This window comes from Arachis hypogaea, chromosome 15, assembly GCF_003086295.3.
Source record: "Arachis hypogaea cultivar Tifrunner chromosome 15, arahy.Tifrunner.gnm2.J5K5, whole genome shotgun sequence".
NCBI lineage: Eukaryota > Viridiplantae > Streptophyta > Magnoliopsida > Fabales > Fabaceae > Arachis > Arachis hypogaea.
Window position 1 is genome coordinate 53,226,041 of NC_092050.1, and position 6,123 is coordinate 53,232,163.

General features: G+C 37.5%; 1 non-coding gene across 1 annotated transcript; it reads right to left on the reverse strand.

Moving 5' to 3' along the window:
• Positions 1–5,530: 5,530 nt before the first annotated feature.
• LOC112753255 (small nucleolar RNA R71) lies at positions 5,531–5,634 on the reverse strand. The gene has a single exon (XR_003177648.1). It is a non-coding gene; the product is annotated as a small nucleolar RNA R71 (small nucleolar RNA).
• Between the last annotated feature and the right edge of the window lie 489 nt (positions 5,635–6,123).

Consider the following 6,123-nt stretch of genomic DNA (forward strand, 5'->3'; position numbering starts at 1 on the left):
AGCCGAGAGGGACCTCCAGAGAGAAACTAGACGACGTCGAGAGCTAGAAGATAAGCTCCTATAGCTCGAGGCTGATCTCAAAGTTAAAATAGGCCAGTCCAGTCACGGCAACAACCCCCATAAGGAGCAAGATCCCTTCACCAAAGAAATAATGAAAGCTAAGGTCCCAAAGGATTTTAAAGCTCTCGACATGACCCCATACGACGGTACCTCTGATCCAAGCCATCATCTTTGCAACTTCAGAAGCAGAATGTATCTCACCGACGCCTCAAACGCTATTCGATGCAAAGCCTTTCCCACTACTCTAACAAAGACGGCAATTAAGTGGTTTGACAGTTTGCCTCCTAGATCCTCACAAGCTTCAACGACTTAGCCAAGAAATTTCTCGCCAAATTTTCTATCCAAAGGGACAAAGCCAAGCACGCCCCGAGCCTATTAGGGATCAAGCAAGAAGATCGGGAGAGTCTTCGTAACTATATGGAAAGATTCAACAAAGCATGTCTGGACATACAAAGCCTACCAACAGAAGCAGCCATCATGGGTCTCATCAATGGCTTGCGAGAAGGACCCTTCAGTCCCTCCATATCAAAAAAACACCCAACATCTTTAAATGCAGTACAAGAACGGGTGGAGAAGTATATCAACATGGAAGAAAATTCTCGACTAGGAGAGACCTCAAAACCTGGATTCTCTTATCCCTCACGGGATAAGGATAAAGAGTCCAAGAAAAATGAAAATCAACACGGAGAGAAGCCTAAGAAACACCACAATTACACCCCTCTACGGGTGTCTCTTGTAGATGTCTACCGAGAAGTATGCCACACCGAGAAGATTCTACCACCTCGCCCAATCAAAATCAAAAAAGGAGGGGAAATCGGACAGAATATTGTGAATACCACCGAATCTATGGAAACCCTACCAACGAATGCTTCGACTTAAAGAATGTCACAAGAAAATTGGTAAGAGAAAGGAGACTAGATCGGTACTTAGCCAACAAGGCGGATGAACCCAGAAAAAGAAGAAGGGACGAAGAGATCAGACGAGCTGACCGACCACCTCACACCCCAGAGAGGCACGTTCACAAGATAAATGGAGGATTCGTAGGAGGAGGAATCTCCAAATCATCTTGCAAAATGCACCTTAAGGAGGTATATCATGTTGGGGGAGGAGAAGGATCACCCGACCTCCCTACTATTACTTTTACCCAAGAAGACGCGGCCGGCATCATCCCGGGACATGATGATCCCATGGTCATTACTATCATATTGACCGATGCTAATCTCCACCGTACATTGGTGGACCAAGGAAGCTTGGCGGATATCTTGTTTAAATCCGCCTTCGACAAACTCGATCTACAAGAGAAAGAACTCAGAGCATATCCGAACAGCTTGTTCGGACTAGGAGACACTCCAACCCAACCACTTGGATATCTCTCACTACACATAACCTTTGGAAAGGGAACCCGATCAAGGACACTCTACATGGACTACATCGTAGTCAAAGTGAGCTCAGCCTACAACGCCCTGATAGGTCGGACAACACTAAATCAGCTTGCCACAGTAGTTTCAACTCCACATCTATGCATGAAGTTCCCAACTCCAGAAGGGATCGCCACGATAAAAGGAGAGCAGAAAATTGCGCGACGCTGCTACAACAAAAGTATGAACCTTAGAGGTGATAATGAAAATTGTTGTCGGTCTAGATTTTCTTCCTAAAGAAAGGAATTACTTCGTTTTATGCTGATGAGCGGATAATTTATACGTTTTTTGGCATTGTTTTTAGTATGTTTTTAGTAGGATCTAGTTACTTTTAGGGATGTTTTATTAGTTTTTATGTTAAATTCACATTTCTGGACTTTACTATGAGTTTGTGTGTTTTTCTGTGATTTCAGGTATTTTCTGGCTGAAATTGAGGGACTTGAGCAAAAATCAGATTCAGAGATTGAAGAAGGACTGCTGATGCTGTTGGATTCTGACCTCCCTGCACTCAAAGTGGATTTTTTGGAGCTACCGAACTCCAAATGGCACGCTCTCAACGGAGTTGGAAAGTAGACATCCTGGGCTTTCCAGCAATATATAATAGTCTATACTTTGCCCGAGTTTAGTCGACGCAAAAGGGCGTTGAACGTCAGTTCTACGCTGCAGTCTGGAGTTAAACGCCAGAAACACGTCACGAACCAGAGTTGAACGCCAAAAACACGTTACAACTTGGCGTTCAACTCCAAGAACGACCTCTCCACGTGTAAACTTCAAGCTCAGCCCAAGCACACACCAAGTGGGCCCCAGAAGTGGATTTCTACATTATTTAGTCAATTATGTAAACCCTAGTAACTAGTTTAGTATAAATAGGACTTTTTACTATTGTATTAGATCATCTTAGGACGTTTAGTTCTTAGATCATGGGGGCTGGCCATTCGGCCATGCCTGGACCTTCATCACTTATGTATTTTCAACGGTAGAGTTTCTGCACTCTATAGATTTAATGCAAAGTACTACTGTTTTATATTCAATTCAACTTATTCCGCTTATAAGATATCCATTCGCACCCAAGAACATGATGAATGTGATGATTATGTGACGCTCATCATCATTCTCACTTATAAACGCGTGCCTGACAAACACTTCCGTTCTACATGCAAACAAGCTAGAATGAGTATCTCTTAGATATCTAATACAGAGGACCGAGTCCGAGATATTAGAATCTTTGTGGTATAAGTTAGAACCCATGGATGGCCATTCCTGAGATCCGGAATGTCTAAACCTTGTCTGTGGTATTCCGAGTAGGATCTGGGAAGGGATGGCTGTGACGAACTTCAAACTTGCGAGAGCTGGGCGTAGTGACAGACGCAAAAGGAGGGTGAATCCTATTCCAGTATGATCGAGAACCTCCAGATGATTAGCCGTGCCGTGATAGAGCATTTGGAAAGGAGTAGGAATGATTGGATGAAGACAGCAGGAAAGCAGAGGTTCAGAGGAACGAAAGCATCTCTATACGCTTATCTGAAATTCTCACCAATGATTTACATAAGTATTTCTATCTTTATTTTCTGTTTATTTATTATTATTATTCGAAAACTCCATAACCATTTGATATCCGCCTGACTGAGATTTACAAGATGACCATAGCTTGTTTCATACCAACAATCTCCGTGGGATCGACCTTTACTCACGTAAGGTTTTATTACATGGACGACCCAGTGCACTTGCTGGTTAGTTGTATCGAAGTTGTGACAAATTATGAATTAAGATTAGAGCACCAAGTTTTTTGGAGCCATTACCAGGGATAACAATTTTGTGCACCAAGTTTTTGGCGCCGTTGCCGGGGATTGTTCGAGTTTGGACAACTGACGGTTCATTTTGTTGCTCAGATTAGGTAATTTTCTTTTTGTTTTATTTTCAAAAAAAAAAATTCTTCAAAAATCTTTCAAAAAAAATTTTTTCCCTTTGTTTTCGAAAATTATTTTAAAAATTTTAAGAATGAATTCTAAAGTTTCAAAATGGTATGCTGAAGTTTGGCTGGCCATCAAGCTATAGACTAACCTGGTATGATTCCTGGAATCTTGATTGAGGACTATGAATTCATTGCTTCCTTTTCCCTATATGTTTTCAAAAATAAAAAATAAAAATATACAAAACTCCAAAAAAGTTAATAAAATCATAAAATCAAAAATATTTTGTGTTTCTTGTTTGAGTCTTGAGTCAATTTCAAGTTTGGTGTCAATTGCATTTGTTCTAAAAATTTATGCATTTTTCGAAAATTCATGCATTCATAGTGTTCTTCACGATCTTCAAGTTGTTCTTGGTAAGTCTTCTTATTTGATCATGATGTTTTCTTATTTTGTGTCTTTTGTTGTTTTTCATATGCATTCTTGAATTCTTAGTGTCTAAAATAAGTTTTTGATGTTCATCATGACATTCAAAGTGTTCTTGGTGTTCATCTTGACATTCATAGTGTTCTTGCATGCATCACATGTTTTGATCCAAAATTTTCATGCATTGAGTCAATTTTGTGTCTTTCTCTCTCATCATTAAAAATTCAAAAATAAAAAAAATATCTTTTCCTTTTTCACTCATAAATTTTCAAAAATTTAAGTTGACTTTTTCAAAACTTTTTAAAATTTAGTTGTTTCTTATGAGTCAAATTCAATTTGAAAATCCTATCTTTTTCAAAATCTTTTTCAAAAATCAAATCTTTTTCATTTTTCTTATTTATTTTCAAAAATTTTAAAAATATTTTTCAAAAATCTTTTTCTTAATTTTATCTCATAATTTTCGAAAATATTATCAACAATTAATGTTTTTATTCAAAAATTTCAAGTTTGTTACTTGCTTGTTAAGAAAGATTCAAACTTTGAGTTCTAGAATCGTATCTTGTGATTACTTGTGAATCAAGTCATTAATTGTGATTTTAAAAAAAATCAAATCTTTTTCAAAACTAATTTCAATCATATCTTTTCAAAAATATCTTTTTATCTTATCTTTTTCAAAATGATATCTTTTTAATCATACCTTTTCATATCATATCTTTTTCAAATATCTTTTCTAACTTCTTATCTTCTTATATTTTAAAAATTGATTTTCAAAATTTGTTTCAACTAACTAATTAACTTTTTGTTTGTTTCTTATCTCTTTCAAAACTACCTAACTAACTATCCCTCTCTAATTTTCGAAAATACCTCCCTCTTTTTCAAAAATTCTTTTTAGTTAATTAATTGTTTAAATTTTAATTTTAATTTTAATTCTCCTTTAATTTTCGAAAATCATCAACTTCTTTTCAAAAAAATTAATTTTCGAAATTTCATCTCCCTCATCTCCTTCTATTTATTTATTCATCTACTAACATTTCTCCTCACCCAAAAATTCGAACCCCTTATTCTCTTCTGAGTTCGAGTTCTTCTCTTCTTCATTCTCTTTCTTCTTTTCTTCTACTCACAGAAGGGATCCTCTATACTGTGGTAAAAAGGATCCCTATTATTATTTTCTGTTCCCTTCTTTTTCATATGAGCAGGAGTAAGGACAAGAACATTCTTGTTGAAGCAGATCCTGAACCTGAAAGGACTTTGAAAAGGAAACTAAGAGAAGTTAAAATACAACAATCCAAAGACAACCTTACAGGAATTTTCGAACAAGAAGAGGAGATGGCAGCCGAAAATAATAATAATGCAAGGAGGATGCTTGGTGACTTTACTGCACCTAATTCCAATTTACATGGAAGAAGCATCTCCATCCCTACCATTGGAGCAAACAATTTTGAGCTGAAACCTCAATTAGTTTCTCTGATACAACAAAACTGCAAGTTTCATGGACTTCCTGAAGATCCTTTTCAGTTCTTAACTGAATTCTTGCAGATATGAGATACTATTAAGACTAATGGAGTAGTTCCTGAAGTCTACAGGCTCATGCTTTTCCCTTTTGCTGTAAGAGACAGAGCTAGAGTGTGATTGGACTCTCAACCCAAAGATAGCCTGAACTCTTGGGATAAGCTGGTGACGCCTTTCTTAGCCAAGTTCTTTCCTCCTCAAAAGCTTAGTAAGCTTAGAGTGGATGTTCAAACCTTCAGACAGAAGGAAGGTGAATCCCTCTATGAAGCTTGGGAGAGATACAAGCAACTGACCAAAAAGTGTCCCTCTGACATACTTTCAGAATGGACCATCCTGGATATATTCTATGATGGTCTGTCTGAATTAGCTAAGATGTCATTGGATACTTCTGCAGGTGGATCCATTCACCTAAATAAAATGCCTGTAGAAGCTCAAGAACTTATTGACATGGTTGCTAACAACCAGTTTATGTACACTTCTGAGAAGAATCCTGTGAGTAATGGGACGCCTCAGAAGAAGGGAGTTCTTGAAATTGATACTCTGAATGCCATATTGGCTCAGAATAAAATATTGACTCAGCAAGTCAATATGATTTCTCAGAGTCTGAATGGAATGTAAGCTGCATCCAACAGTACTCAAGAGGCATCTTCTGAGGAAGAAGCTTATGATATTGAGAATCCTGCAATAGAAGAGGTAAATTACATGGGTGAACCCAATGGGAACACCTATAACCCCTCATGGAGAAATCACCCAAATTTCTCATGGAAGGATCAACAAAAGCCTCAACAAGGCTTTAATAATGG